This window comes from Delphinus delphis, chromosome X (genome assembly GCF_949987515.2).
Source record: "Delphinus delphis chromosome X, mDelDel1.2, whole genome shotgun sequence".
NCBI lineage: Eukaryota > Metazoa > Chordata > Mammalia > Artiodactyla > Delphinidae > Delphinus > Delphinus delphis.
In genome coordinates, this window is record NC_082704.1 from 85,759,497 (window position 1) to 85,776,770 (window position 17,274).

Genomic DNA, 17,274 nt, shown 5'->3' on the forward strand with positions numbered 1-17,274 from the left:
GAGTTATTTATGGCATTACAGCTGTAGGACATCCTTGGGAGAAATAATATTTTCTGTTAATTTCGCATCTGACTTAATCTGTGTCTGTTCTCCCAGCCTTATGAGTGGCAGAGCAGACTTTTATACCCTGAGCTAATTTTTACTTTCTTAGAGGGTTGGACTCTCTGATTATCCCAGATTCTCTTTCTGCCCCTATAGCCCTGGTCTGAGTGTTTGTTGAATGAATAAATGAAAGAAGAAATGGAATAAGTGGAAGCATGTTTGGCATGCATACATGTCTAATAGAGCTCCAGGAATCATTGTTAATGTGAGTGTCGTAATAGCACTATGGTTACGTTTTTAAAAAACTAAGTCTATTAGACTATTTCAGAGAAGGAAAAAAAAAAGAGCCAATAAACATATGAAACGTAAAAAATATTTTGTCAAATTGTTGTGGGTATAAAAAAAGTTAAAGGTTTTGTCAACTGCTAACTGTAAGCTTGCAACAAAATAAATTCAGAAATAGACATTTGAGATATGACTCTGAAAGGAATCAAACTTTGGATGGCTTCCTAATAGGAAAAAAGTAACTAGCCTCATTTAGGGGGACAAAGTAATTCCAGATGGACAATTGTTTCATGGAGACTACAGTCTTTGGAGATTATATTCTGAGATAAGTAAAGAAAATTTATGATAATATAGTTGATTTTGCAATATTAATGATGTATAAACAGTCAAGTGCATTTATTGTGTTCCTGAGGTTGCATAATTGATTGAGTCAAGTGCAAATAAGAGTGCTATTACTTTCCTTTCAGCATGTAAAGTTTTCTTTTCTGCATTGTATCAACTTCATGGCTGTTTTCCTTTGAAGAATAAAAAATGACCAAAAGGAGCCAACATATTCAAGTAGTTAGAGTTGGGGACTGGAACTTTTGTTATGTAAGTTTAATAATATAGTCTTCATTTTATTGCTGGCTCAAAAAAAAAAACATATGAAGAGATGTTCAAAGTCATCAGCGATCAGGGAAATACAAATCATGACATGATGAGATGACATTTTACACCCATTCAATTTGCAAATATTTAAGTCTGACAGTACAGTGTTGCAGAGGATGTACAGCTACAGGATCTTTTTGCCCTGTTGAAGGAATATAGACCAGTGTAACTACTTTAGAAAATAGTTAGCATTTCCTCCTACAGCGAATATGTACATACCTCACAATCTATCCAGTCCACTCTTAGGAATATATCCACGAGAAACACTTGCACATGAAACCTAGGATATGCATGGCATCCTGTTCACAATAGCAAGACCTGGAAACAAAAATGGATGGAGTCAAAATGAATGAACTAGAACAGTACCCAACAATAAGGATGAGTTTAAGGGAAAAAACAAACCCTGTGATTCCCAAAATAGTATATAAAACATAACACACGTTTATAAAATTAAAAGCTACTAATATAAAGAACATGAACTATTTAGGATTTTGTATAGTTGTGATAAAATTATATAAAAAGGAAATCAAAAATTGATGAACTTGGGATTTAGGATGATACTTACCTCAGCTGAGGGCAGGCAGGGCCATCAATTGGGGGAACACATGGATAGATGGAGGTTATTAAGGCCATACCTTTTCTTTTGGGTGGTAGGTGCATAAGTGCTAATTATATTATTGAAACTAACTAATATTTAAGTTAATTGGGAAAATTAAACTGTTAGATAAACACTTAAATGTAAAAAGAGGAAGTCTGCATGGAGAAAAGTGATGTCCCTTTCTTGAATGGGGTAAGAAAATCTCTGGCTCCAGCCCAGAGATGCCACCCAGTTGTGGGATGAGCAGGGAGGCAGAAGCTCCATGGCATTGATACTTTCTGTGGCCCCTGCCAAAAGTGCTCTGGCCCCAGGGCTCACTCCATCACACCACTCGTGCACCTGCTCAAATGTCCTTTCTTCGGATGTTTTTCTTCCCCGATCTACCCCCACAACTCTCTAGCTCCTCGCCATGCTTTCGTTTTCTTCATAGCCTTCCTTTTTATCAGAAATTATCTTATTCATTTACTGTTTGCACATTTCTTTGTTCGTGCTGATACTGCAGTGATTTCTGCTTCTCACGTATGTGGAGTAATCAACTGCCTTATTTTTAGTATCTTACCATACATGTAGAGAGCAGCAAAACACATGCACTGGATTCATTTTCTTAAAAGATTAATTACTCCCTCCTAAAGACTCTACAGGCATCTCTGGATGACATGACTAATTATAAAATTGTTTTCTAGAGTAATGCAGAAAATACTAGAGATGGAGAACTTCTAAGTATGTAAGACCATATTCGTTCATTCACCAAATATTTATTGATCACCAGTCACTGCTCTTGGTACTTGTTGTTTGGTAAAACAAAACAGCCCCCAAGTCCCTAGCTTCCTGGATCTGACATCCTAGTGGGGAAGAGAGGCAATAAACATTGTTGAAAGGTGATAACTGCTAAAGAGGGGTGGATAGGGCAGAGTGATGTGAATTGGAAATGCTGGAGGACTGCACTTTAACTAGGAAGATCAGAGTCTCCTTTTAAACTCTACCACCGACTGCCCTGCATCCTGGAGCAGGCCAGTCTCGAATCCTCACATTTATATGGGCATGTAGTTGAAAACGAGGAAGAACGCAAGGTCAGAATATTTTCATATCTGCAGCTAAGGATGTAATGATGAGTACCTCTTTGCCCTACGGTAGATGCAAGGAGTAATATCCACAGTCTTCTGATCAGTCTTGTCTTGCATGCCTTCCTTTAGTAGGTAAAAAATAGTTTACAATATTTACTGAGCAGGGACCTCTGGACAAACAGCCACAACCATTTACATGTGTCAGTAGATAGAAGGCAATGATAGCTTATTTATTTTACACCCAGCTTTTTAATGGAAAAATTTCACACTATTATTGGGTAATCACAGAGTCCAGCCCTCTTCTGTCCAGAATGTTGAACTGGGGCCCAAAAAGGACGTGACCGATCTGAGGGCACAAAGGCATAGAGAACACCAGAGCTCAGGGCCAGGTCCTTTCAAATAGGACCTGCGTTTCAGAAGGACCTTCAGCGGGCATTGAGCCTCTACCACCGTCAGAGAGGGCTTCCCACAGGACACATGTGAGATGGGTTTTGAAGAATGTGTAGCAGTTCATCCATTGAGGGGATATGGTGGATTCTTCTCACCTCTGCCCCCACGACATCTCCCATAGGGGCAATGGCTTCTCCATAATTTCCATATTTGACGCCCTAAAGGGCAACAAACTCCTTGTGGGACAGGATTGGAAATTTGTTGTAAGGCTGCACTTGCATAATTATTACTTAGATGTTATTTTACAAGGAAGTATGAATAATTCTGGAAGATGTTTTTACTGACACATTACATTAGACAGAGAAAACAACCATTAGTCATATCAATTTAAAACTAATTGGGGGGGTGTCCCTGGTGGCCTGCTGGTTAAGATTCTGGGCTTTCACTGTGGTGACCCGGGTTCAATCCCTGGTTGGGGAACTGAGATCCTACCAGCCAGGAGGTGCGGCCCAAAAATAAATAAACTAATTTTTGTTGATACCAATTATTTCAGTTGGAGTGACTAGTGTGAGGGTTGATTGAGATTACCCCGACGCTCCCACCCCGACTCCTCTCCCCTCGTGGTATCTGGGGGGGGAGGGGTACAGTATCGCTCCTACTCTCCCTTCTACAACACTCCATAGTATCGGCCAGGGGAGGGTACCATCCTGACATTTCTCCCCTCAACTCCAGTGGTATCTCCCAGACACACTCTGGGTTCTTATTCTTACCCTTTTCATTAGTAATGGCTCCCCTCTCACCCGTGCCATGTCCCTAGGAGCCCCTCAGAGGCTAAATGCAAAGACCCCCATGCACCAGGAAGTCTACCCAAAGAAGGGTAGTCCACCTCCTCCCAAGGAAGCCCCACTGTTCTGCTGCGTGAGGCAGGAGGCAACAGCTTCTTCCACTGTACGGCACGGACACCCTTCCATGATGGCGGCCCCCTGAATTAGCAACATTTGGATGCGGCCATATTCCGAGCCCAGCAAAGCCGCAGAGGGTAAGGGAACTCTCACGGACTCTGCGTGAAAGTGCCCTGTTGATTGGGGAACGGAGCTTCGCAAGTGCTTTTGAGCATGCGCATGAGACACCCCCCGCCCCTCCACTAAACACCCGGGTGTTAGAGGTCGGCACTTGGAAGGGAACCGGTTCTCAGCTGTTTACGAGTTAGCGACACGCAGAGGTGATTTTGAAGGGGATTGGCTACTCTGAGCTGAGTGATGGTGGGGGGCGGAATCTGGGTGGGTGATGGGGCTACTGTGGATTCAGTGGTGGGCTCTTTTACATCGGATGCCCAGCTAATTGTTAGTCAGCCTTTCTCTTTCTAATTTAAGCCTTAAGGCTATACATTTCCATCTAAGACCCACAAGATTTGTTGTATCGTATTATCATTATTGTTCATTTCCAAGTATTTTAAAATTCAGTTATGATTTTTTTTTCATTTCACACGTGTCACTTTGAAGCGCGTTTCTGTTTTGCAATAAACAGTTAATCCTTTTGTTATTGATTTCTAACCTAATTTCTCAGAGGTTAGATAATGTGATTTGTGTCATGAACGTTCCTAGAAACCTGTGGAGACTTGCCTTATGCCAAGTCCCGTAAATGTGCCATCTATTGCTTTCAAAGAATATGTGTTCTCCGATTGTTAATTGTGTTGTTCAAAACTGGTATACCCTCTCTGATTTTTTTTTCACCTACCTGCTCTGTAGAGGGCAGTGTAATGGTGATTTGTGCGTTTCTCTTTGCTTGTGTCGGCTTTTGCTGTATTTGAACCTTATTATTAGGTACAAGTGTGTGTATTTTTAAAATAGACATTGCCAAATGCCTCTCAAAAGTGTTATATATATATTATAATACATTGTGTATATATTATATCGATATATACAATGTATAATACATATATCTATGTATACGGAAATGTGTATGAAATAGTCCCATCAGCAATATATAAATACCCCCATTTCCCCAAATCCTCTCCAGCACTGGATGATGTTCTTTTGCATTTTTTATTGTTCTGAGGGCTGAATAATTATATCTAGTTCTGTTTTACCTTTTCCACCTATTAGTGGTTGAGATCTTTTCTGGTTATTTGGGCACTTTGATTCCTTCTCTGCATTTCCATAGCCTTTGTTCGTTCCTCCTCTTTCCCCTGGCTTTTACATAGTGAACTTTTCTGTACTCCCTCAATTGAACATCGCTGGTGTCATATCTATTCCTGTACATATTAAGATCAAAGTATGGACATTTTCTTTTATTTTACTGGCCTATTTATCTCTGTTTTGATTGCATTAGTTTTATTGTAAATGTTAATATCTGCTAGTCCAAGCATCCCCTCAGTATTCCTTTACATAATTTTCTTGGCTATTTATACGTGCATACAGAGTTTGAAATTGTTTTACCAAGCTGGAAAAGAATTGGAATTCTGCTTGGCACTTGTCAATACGGTTAATATTGAACCAGTGATATTTTTATTTTACCATATTCCTGCCCAGGAATATGGTCTGCCTCTCCATGTGCTTAAGTTTTATACTATATTCTAGAATAATAACTATTAGTTTTTCTATTTTGAGTCCAGCACCGTTCTTGTTACATTCACTTTTAGGTATTTTGTGTTGTCATTATTGGAAATAGGATTTTTTTTTCCTCTCCATCTGTTTCAATCTTGTACCCCATCACCTTGTCAAAATTCCCTGTGCTAGTTTTCTGAGTATACAATGATATAACCTGCAAATAAAAATGATTTTCTCTCCTTTCTTGATATTGAAGCAGTTTATTTCATCTTCATATTTAATTGCATCAGCTAGAGCTTTCAAACACTGTTGGCATAGGAACAACCCCATGTTGTTACTGGTTTTAATGGAAACTGTCTTCAGCATTTTACCTTTTAGTTTTATACTTCCTGGTGGTTTTGAGACTATGATCTTTGCCGAATTTTTGTAGTTTCCTACAAAATTTTAAGAATTACTGCTGAATTGTGTCAAATGCCCTTTTTATATCCATTGATACGGTTGTATAGTTTTTCTTCTTAATTTGTTGATGTAATAGGTAAATTGATAAATGGACTAGCATTAACCATCTTTGTCTTATCAGAAAACCCAATTTGTTCATGGGGTAAATTTTTCTTTTGAGCCTTACTGGACTCAAATTGCTAATATTTTATTAAAGATGTTTGCATCTATAAGATGAAATAATCTCCAGATAACTGTTTGTATTAGGACTATATTTTTTAGGTAAGGTAACAGTGCTTCATAAAATAAATTTGGAAGATTTCCAACTTTCTATTATTATTTGAAACAGGGATTAGCAAACTTTTTCTGTAAAGAGCCAAATAGTAAATATTTGAGGCTTTGCCAGTACTGCAGTCTCTCTTGCAACTACTCAACTCTGCTGCTGTAGCAAATGCAGCCACAGACAATATGTAAACGAACGGACATGGTTGTTTTCCAATAAAATTTTATTTACAAAACCGGCCAAGGACTAGATTTGACCTGCAGCCTGTAGTTTGCCATCCCCTGGTCTAGAACTGTTTAAAAACTGTAGAAATACTGTTTTTTAAAAGTTAGATTGCACTCCATATTAAGTCAGTTTCATCCTGGTACCTTGTTTTTTGTACTTAACTTTCCTTTTTTAATTGACGTAGAGTTGACATACTATATTATAATAGTTTCAGGTACACAGCATAGTGGTTCAACATTTATATTTCTTACAAATTTATCACCATGATACGTCTAGTAACTGTCACCATACTGTATTTAACTTTTTATTTTGAGATAATTATAGATTCACAGGACATTGCAAAAAATAGTACAGAAAGCTGGGTTTTTGGTGTTTTTGTTTTTGTTTTTGTTTTGGCTGCGTTGTGTCTTCGTTGCTGTGCGCAGGCTTTCTCTAGCTGCAGCTGCAGCGAGCAGGGGCTACTCTTCATTGCGGTGCGCGGGCTTCTCATTGCGGTGGCTTCTCTTGTTGTGGAGCATGGGCTCTAGGCTCACAGGCTTCAGTAGTTGTGGCATGCAGACTCAGTAGTTGTGGCTCGCGAGCTCTAGAGCACAGGCTCAGTAGTTGTGGCCCACAGGCTTAGTTGCTCCACGGCATGTGGGATCTTCCCAGACCAGGGCTCGAACCCGTGCCCCCTGCATTGACAGTGGGTTCTTAACCACTGCGCCACTAGGGAAATCCCAAAGCTGGTGTTTTTTTAAAAATTATACACATTACAAACTCTCTGACTTCTATACACTGGTCACTTAGAGATTCTTTTGCTCTTTCTTTTTTTGCATTAATTTTTTTTTGCTGGAGAAGCACCTGTTTCACCTCCATATTTAAATGTTGCTATGGATTTGCACATAATATTCTCCTAGAAATAATGTTTAGTGGAATATCTCCTCTAATAGTAATATCTCCTCCTTCCTAATATTGTATTTTTTTTCTATTTCGTTTATCAGATTTGCTGGAAATTTATTCATGTAACTGGTCATTTCAAAGGATGAGCTCTTCACTTTATTTATACTCTCAATGGACATATAATATACAAATATATATCACATTTAGGTTTTATTAGGGGATTTATTAGCATATTTTGAGTTTTTTCTAATTTCTTTTTCTAATTACTCAGATTGAGTACTTAGCTTTTTTGAGGTTTTCTCTCATTTTAATAACGAATCATGTAGGACTGTACATTTTCTTATAAATATAGCTTTTGCTGTGTGAAATAACATCTGGTACAAAGTGTATAACTTCAGTGTTGTGGGTGCATTTTGAGTTTGATTTTTATTTCTTTATCTATTTTTAATTACCTTTGTTGTGGCAAAAATAAACATATACTATAAAATTTTCCATCTTAACCGTTTCTAAGTATATAGTTCAATAGTGTTGAGTATATTCACATTGTTTTGCAAACAATCTCTAGAACTTTTTCACCTTACAAAATGGAAACTGTATACCCATTAAACGACATCTCCCCATTTCCCCCTCCTTCAGCCTCTGGCAACCACCATTCTACTTTCTGTTTCTATGAATTTGACTATTCTAGATACCTTATGTAAGTGGTATCATCCAGGACTTATCTTTTTGTGACTGGCTTACCTCATTTAGCATAATGTCTTCAAGTTTCATCCATGTTGTAGCATGTGTCAGAATTTCCTCTTTAATGCTGAATAATATACTATTGCATGAATATACCACATTTTTTTAATCCATTCATCTCCTGATGGACACTTGTGTTGCTTTCACCTCTTGACTATTGTGAATAGTGCTGCTATGAACAGGAGTGTGCAAATTTGTCATTGAGATCCTACTTTCAATTCTTTTGGATATATACCCAGAAGTGAGATTGCTATTTTTCTTTTTTTGAGGAAAGCTGTACTATTTTCCATAGTGGCTGCACCATTTTATATTCCCATCAGCAGTGCACAAGAGTTCCAATTTCTCCATATCCTCGCCAACACTAGTTATTTTCTTTTTTTTTAATAGTAGACATCCTAGTGGGTATGAGGTGTTATCTCACTTTTTTTGACTTGTATTTTCCTAATGATTGATGTTGACCATCTTTTCATATGCTTGTTGACCATTCATGTATCATCTTTGGAGAAATGTCTGTTCAAATCCTTTGCCAATTTTTTAATTGGGTTATCTGGGTTTGTTGTTGTTGAGTTATAGGAGTTCTTTATATATTCTGGATATTAGCCCCTTATCAGATATATGATTTGCACATATTTTCTTCCATTCCCTAGGTTGCCTTTTCACTCTATTGATTGTGTCCTTCAATGCACAGAAGTTTTTAATTTTGATGTAGTCCAATTTGCCTATTTTTGCTTTTGTTTCCTATGTTTTGGTGTCATATCCAGGAAATCTTTGCCAAATACAAATGTCATGAAGCTTTTCCCCTGTGTTTTCTTCTAATAGTTTTGGGTCCTATATTTAGGTCTTTGATATATTTTGAATTAATTTTTGTATATGGTGTAAGGTAATACTTTTGCACATGGATATCCAGTTTTTTTCCCAGCACCATTTATTGAGGAGACTAACCTTTCCCACATTGAATGCTTTTGGCACCTTTGTCAAAAATCATTTGACCATATATGACCCATTTATTTCTGGGTTCCCTATTCCATTGGTCTATATATCTGTCTTCATGCCAGTACCACACTGTTTTGATTACTGTAGCTTTGTAATAAGTTTTGAAATCAGTAAGTGTAAGACCTCCAACTTTGTTCTTCTTTTTCAAGATTGTTTTGGGCTATTTGGGGTTGGGTTTAATTTTTTGAATTAGAGTTCCTAAGTTCACTCTTCCTAAGTTCCTTAGTCTACTAGCTCTGCCTTTATATATAACCTGTTTATACCAATTGGATACTTCTGACCTTGAAATTCCCTTTTATAATTATATCACCAAACTGGCTGTCCTTTTTCTGGACTTTGCTTGGCATATCTTTGCCCAGCCCTTTATTTTGCAAATTGCTGCTGTGTTTTAGTTATGCTTCTTATAACTATGTCTCATTGTGCTTGCTTTTTTATTCCAATCTTATCTCTCTACAGAATGAATCAACTGATTCAATTTCACATAACCATAGTATACCTAATTCTATGCCTTGTTTCTTATTTTATGTTTACTATTTATATTATTTTCTGCTTTCTTTTTCCTGTTCTTACTTTTGATGACTTAATGCAGGCATGACCATTCACCCCCTCTCTCCCCAACCCACTCACCTTTTAAGTCAGGGAATTTTAACTTTTATAAAATCTTTAAAGGTATATCTTCCCATTTCTATCAAACATAATTAAGTTTATATTTTCCCCATTTATACCTATAGAGACATGCCCTCTCCTTTCAATTTTCTTCAGCAAGACAGTTATACTTCTGGACCTTTCAAAGATAATTAAAATTTTTTATTACAGGTCGTTTATATTTTCTTTAGGTTTCTGCTTTAAAAGGTACTTAGCATTTTAAATTTCAAATTCCCAGTCACATTTTCTTCCTCTGTTATGATTGTACACGCACTTACATACATACAAGTCCTGTTGTTTTCAAAGATCTCACGATGACCAGGTGAACGTGTGTGTTTGCATATGCATTGTTTTGTTCTTTTGAGATCTCACTTCTGATTCAATTTTCTTTTATTTAGAATACTTCCTTGAATGTTTTCCTTCACTATGGTAAATTGATGGAACACTCTTCAAATTATTTCATGTCTAAAACTGTCCTTCTTTTGTTCTGGCTGAGAAATAGGATCTTTAGGAGGGATATAATCTCCTTACACTGAAGTCCTCTTCTCTCCATGGTCTGTAGATGTTAAATGACTCTGGCTTCCATTGTTGTAAGTGAGAAGTCTGATGCTAGGAGGATGCATGTGGGGGAGGATCAGATTTAACACAGTGGTTCCCACTCCTCACAGTGCATCAGAATCGCTTATGCAGTTTTTACAAATACAGACGCCTGGGCCCACAGATACTAAGTTACATTCATTCAGGAGTGGAACTTTGCATAAGCATTTTTAGAAGATTTTAGAAGATCCTAGTTTGATTCTGATGTGCAGGCAGAGTTAGGAACCACTGATTTCAGGCCTAATGGTATCAGTGATGGGAAGTCCTGCTGGAGTTACTAATTTGTCAGCAGTGAATGTGCATTTGAAGGAGCCCTTAGCAAATAATACTTGGGCATTTTGGGGGAAAGTGATTACATCTCTGTAGGAATCATTGATTGTAGAAGTCAGTGATTAAGATCTCTGCAAGATAATGATTGAAAGGCTGACATAGTCAGTGAGTTGACTGAGAGCCTTGGAGCTTTGGCAACTGGAGACTTTGGGGCAGTCTTATTTTGAAAATACTTGGGATCAGTGATTTGGTGTCCTATGGGTATCAGGAATTGTGGCCATGTGAAGTCAGTTAATTGGGGCCTGGAAGGTCAGCATCTGGCCTCTCCTTTAGTCCATTTCAGGTACTGTAAGGATCAGTTATTAGCTGTCTAGACAGATCAATGATTGGATTCCTGGTGGGGGTATGTTACTGGGATCCTCTGCTGGGGATTATTTGAGGGGCCTTTGAAAGCCAGGCTAATTACCCTCTTGGAAAAGTAATTTGCAATCTGTTTGAATTAATGTTAAGAGTCTGTGCCATGTCAATGTTTGGTTAGTTTTTCAGTAGCACCCTGCATTTGATGTGGTTCAGGAGTCATTGATGGCTTCTACTACCAGCCAGAGATGACAGTGATGTGGTCTCAGGGATCTGGGACCCGTAGTGACCAATTATCAACAGGCCAGAGCAGGTCAGGGATTGGGCATTTGATGCAATATTACTGAGTGGCTGAGAGTGTGAATTTTGGAACTAACAGATCTGGGTTGAATCCTGTCTTTCCACTTAGTTTTGTGATCTTAGTACACATGACTTAAAAAATCTCTACGCCTCTATTTTCTTATCTGTAAAATGGGTAGAATAATAATAGTCGGAACTGATTGTCAGAGTTGTGAAAATTAAATGAGGTACCTGATGTGTGCCTTTCAATAACAGTAATTGCTAATATTTATTCAATGCTTACCATTACAAGTATCATCTCATGTAGTTTTTACTGTCTCTTAAGATACGCATATCTGTCTTGTTTTGGAACCTGTATCTGAAAGTAACTTCTTCATATACTCCCAGCTAACATGTGGGAGACCTGGGATTCAAACCTTCAGTAATTTTAATCCAAATTTTATCATCTTTCCTATATTCCACCATGACTATAAACTAGAGTTCGTTTTTTTCTGAATTTTTCTCTTCAGAGAAAATTGTATTTTCAGATACAGAATAGCTGTATCTGTATTTTGAATACAGAATAGCTGTATTCAACACAGCTAGCCACTCCTTGGTGCCTGCAGGAAGTGTTCGTGGGATGAATGTTGAGTAACTGACCATGTGGACACTGTCTTTCCAGTTTTCTTGAAGTCTCTGCGGAGCCCCTGGGTAAGACCCCATAGTGAAGGCTGCAGAATCTTCCTTCCGGCCTCAGCAGCTCTGGTTGAGTCCATGGGTGCCCACCTGGCCTCGGGCTCCCAGGAAGAGCAGAGCTGTCAGCAAGAGAGCCTGGGGGCTGAGGCCCAGCAAGAAGATGCCAGCCAACTGGAGCTCTCCCCAGTGGTCCCCAGCCCTGGCTGCAGAGGGACATGGCAGCATGTGTGAGGTGAGGAGGGAGGGGTCTCCAGGGGCAGGAATTCAGTGAGGAGTTGGCCCTAACCTGTCACCAGGGCCTCAGGGCAGGGGCATGTGGTTCACAGAAGCAGCAGATTCTGGACTCGCTGCCCCGAGACAGATCACCATCCTTCTGCTGCATGAGCACCAAGTCACTGGTGTCCCACATTCAAAGCCCTGCGTGTTTCAGTGGAAACTGATGCAGCTGATGGAGGAAGGGTGGGATGGGAGGGTCACCCCTACAGCCTAGGTGAGGGGGAGGCAGCTCCCAGCTGATTCCAGACTCTGGAAGGTACCCTCTCACCTGTAACCCCTCATTTCCCCAGCTCTGACCATAGATCTCTTCTCCTTCCCAAAAAAGAACTAGAAAATACTCAGTCTCTGGTGCATTGTTGTTTGTTCCTTTATTTGTTTAGTTGCTGCTTCCATTTACCATTGGATTTATGAGGTTTATAATCAGTATAGTAAAATGAACACATATGAATCTATAAAGTTAGGATCAGGGAAAATATAGACAGAGTGGACAAAGTCAACAACAGAGCACAATTAGACTGTAGCTATTCACACAATGCTGAATGAATTTTAGTAACATGGCTATTAAAATCCAACTGCAAATTTGTGTTCTTTGTGGCAGATACAGAATAAAAGAAACACAAGCAGTTAGGTGATTAAATTGTCCACAAGGACAGCATGACAGTTCCTCTGTGGTAGAAACTTCCTGGTATGGGGTTTTCAAAAGATATTCATATAAATTGATAGAGGGGACTCTGTTCATAATTATGCTGTGACAACTTGGACATATAGTCAGCCTAATAATAGAGAAACGATGTCACTTACAGCAACCCCATCTTTTTTTTTACTTTTTAAAAAAAAATTAAAGTTTATTTTTGGCTGCATTTGGTCTTCATTGCTGCGTGCGGGCTTTCTCGAGCAGGGGCTACTCTTAGTTGCGGTGCACTGGCTTCTCATTGCAGTGGCTTCTCTTGCTGAGGAGCATGGGCTCTAGGCACGCGGACTTCAGTAGTTGCAGCACGTGGGCTCAGTAGTTGCAGTGCACGGGCTCAGTAGCTGTAGCTCGTGGGCTCTAAAGCACAGGCTCAGTAGTTGTTGAGCACAGGCTTAGTTGCTCCACGGCATGTGGGATCTTTCTGGACCAGGGCTCAAACCCATGTCCCCTACACTGGCAGGCGGATTCTTAACCACTGTGCCTCCAGGGAAGTCCTTTACTTTTTTATATTGAAGTATAGTTGATTTACAATGTTGTGTTAATTTCTGCTGTACAGAAAAGTGATTCAGTTATATATATATATATATATATATGGTTTATCACAGGATATTGAATATAGTTCCCTGTTATAGCAACCCCATCTTGCATGTAGTACTGTGTGTTTTCTTTGGCTGTCTTCTAAAGCAGCCCTTGGCAAATATTTTCTGTAGGGCCCAGTAGTAAATATTTTAGGCTTTGTGGCTCATAGTCTCTGTTACAACTACTTAGCTCGGCTTTTGTAGCATGAAAACAGCCATAGTCCATATGTAAACAAATGAGTGTAGCTGCCTACCCCTATTCTAGAGCATTTTTTTCCAGAGGAAGCCAAAGCCCTACAGTCAAAGCAGATCTCAGCAAATGTATTATAACAAGAAACCAAAACTGTCTGAGGGCACACCTTTCTGATGGTCTGACATCATACAAACAGAAAAGACTAAATTATATGTATCAATGCGTGGGCTAAATGCACTTCAGTAATACTGTGTAATAATTTTTCTTGGTCAGCCTTTTGACACTGCTTGAGGAACAGATAGGTCAAAATTATAAGTGGCATTAGTCATATACAACATTTTCAGTCCAGTTTTTTCCTGTGGTCATTTCCTCCCTTTTTCTTAGAAATTATCTTTTAATTTTTGGCATTACAGAACTTATCCACGTGTACTGCATAATATTCAAGCTATTCAGAAATGCAAAAAATAGTATAATAAACCCCTTGTACCCATCGCCCATGTACAACAACTATCAACAGTTATGAACATATGACTAATCTTGTTTTATCTACTACTGAAGGATTATTTTAAAGCAAATCACTGAAATGATATGTTTTGTCCTTACTTCCTTTAGTATGTATCTCTGTTTAACTGCAATACCATTAACATACTTAAAACATTAACAATATTTTCTTAATATCATTTGTTACCTACTTATTATACAAATGTCCTTTAATTGTCCCATACATGCCTTTTTAAATTGGAATTTTAATTAAAATAATTGTGAACTCACATGCAATTATGACAAATAATACTGAGAGGTCCTGTGTATCCTTTACCAAGTACCTTAGTCCATTCAGGCTGCTATAATAGAATACCATAGACTGGGTGGCTTAAACAACAGAAATTTACTTCTCACAGTTCTGGAGGCTGGGAAGTCCAAGATCAAAGTGCCAGCAGATCTGATGTCTGGTGAGAGCCCACTTCTTGGTTTGCAGGTGGCCATCCTCTCACTGTATCCTCACATGGTGAAGATCAGAGAGTGAGAGCTAGTTCTCATGTCTCTTCTTATAAGGGCACTAAACCCATTCATGAGGGCTCCACTCTCATGACATAATTACCTCCCAAAGGCCCCACATCCCACTACTGTCACCTTGGGGGTAAGGATTTCAACCTATGAAATCTGTGGGGGACACAGACATTTAGTTCATAGCACCCAGTTTCCCCCAGTGGTAAGATCTTGCAAAACTATGATCACAATCAGGATATTGACACTGATACAGTACACTGATCTTATTCTGATTTTCCCAGTTTTACTTGTATTCATTTGTGTGTGTGTGTTTAGTTTCATACAATTTTATCACAGTTAGAGGTTTGAATGAAGGTAGAGAACACTTCTATCACAGGGATCCTTGGTGTTGCAGTTTACAACCACACCTACCTCCCCCTCCTATACCTTTCCCTAACCCCTGGCAACTACTAACCTGGTCTCCATTTCCAAAATTTTGTCATTTCATAAATGTATTAGGAGGTGGGGCTTCCTGAAGAGAGGAGAGAGATGGGTGTCTGGAAAAAATATTGGCTGAAATATTTCCACATAAGATAAAAAATATATACCCAAAGATACAACAATCAACAAATCCTAAGCACAACAACATGAGAAAACTACTTAAGGCACGTCATAATCAAGTTGCTCAAAACCACTGGTGAAGAGAAAATCCTAGAGAAAAAAAGAAAATGCACAGGAACAAAGATAAGGACGAAAGCAGTTTTCTTGTCAGTAACAAGCCAGGAAACAGTGGAGCAAGGAAACAGTGGAGCAAGAACTTTACTGAAATTAACAACAACAAACCAGCAACCTAGAATTCTCTACCTGCAAAATTATTTTTTTAATGAAGACAAAATAAAGACATTTTCAGACATACAAAAGTTTAAAGAATTCATCATCAGCTGACCTGCACTACAAAAAATGTTAAAGGAAGTCCTTCAAGCAGAAGGCAAATGATACCAGATGGAAATCTACATCTACACAAAGGAATGAAGAGCACCAGAAATGGTAACTACATGGGTAAATATAAATACTTTTCTTATTATTTGGATCTCTTTAAAAGATAATCAACTGTTTAAAATTAAAATAACAATGAATCATGCCATTTATAATATATGCAAATTGAAATATATAACAACAATAGCACAAAACTTAGGAGGGTACATTGAAGTATGTTGTAAAAGTTCTTGAATTATACATAAAGTGCTATAATATCACTTGAAGGTAGACTGTAATAAGTTAATGATATTAATACTATAAATTCTAAAGCAACAACTAAAATAAAACGAGAAAGTATTAAAGCTCTTAAACCCAACGAGGAATATAAAATGGAATAATAAAAAATACTTAATTCAAAATAAGACAGAAATAAAGGAAAAAGGGAAAAGAGAACAGATAGAACAAATAGAAAACAAATAGCCATATGATACATTTCAACACAACCACATCTATAATCATATTATATGTAAATGGCAAATAGAGATTTTTCAATTGGATAAAAAAGCAAGACGCAACTATATGTTCTGTGCAAGAAATCCACTTTAAATATAAAGACAAAAATAGGTTAAAAGTAAATGGATGGCAAAACATGTACCATGCTAACACTAATCCAAAGAATTCATACATGCACCCCAATGTTCATCGCAGCACTATTTACAATAGCCAGGACATGGAAGCAAACTTAATGTCCATCAACAGAGGAATGGATAAAGATGTGGTACATATATACAATGGAATATTACTCAGCCATAAAAAAGAACAAAATAATGCCATTTGCAGCAACGTGGATGAACCTAGAGATTGTCATAATGAGTGAAGTAAGTCAGACAGAGAAAGACAAATACCATATGATATCACTTATATGTGGAATCTAAAAAAATGGTACAAATGAACTTATTTACAAAACAGAAATAGAGTCACAGATGTAGAAAACAAACTTATGGTTACCAGGGGGGAAGGGGAGAGGGATAAATTGGGAGATTGGGATTGACATATACACGCTACTATATATAAAATAGATAACTAATAAGAGCCGACTGCACAGGGAACTCTACTCAATATGCTGTAATGACCTATATGGGAAAACAATCTAAAAAAAGAGTGGGCATATGTATAACTGATTCACTTTGCTGTACACCTGAAACTAACATAACATTGTAAATCAGCTATACTCCAATAAAAAGATTTTTTAAACATCTTTATTGGAGTATAATTACTTTACCATGGTGTGTTAGTTGTTGCTTTATAACAAAGTGTATCAGTTATACATATACATATGTCCCCATATCTCTTCCCTCTTGAGTCTCCCTCCCTCCCACCCTCCCTATCCTACCCCTCTAGGTGGTCACAAAGCACCAAGCTGATCTCCCTGTGCTATACGGCTGCTTCCCACTAGCTATCTATTTTACGTTTGGCAGTGTATATATGTCCATGCCACTCTCTCACTTTGTCCCAGCTTACCCTTCCCCCTCCCCATATCCTCAAGTCCATTCTCTAGTAGGTCTGCATCTTTATTCCCATCTTGCCCC

At 38.3% G+C, this 17,274-nt stretch overlaps 1 protein-coding gene across 1 annotated transcript in view; it reads right to left on the reverse strand.

Moving 5' to 3' along the window:
* The window catches only part of ZNF157 (zinc finger protein 157), a 505,987-nt gene that overhangs the window by 65,576 nt on the left and 423,137 nt on the right, over positions 1–17,274 (reverse strand). The window lies entirely within an intron of this gene.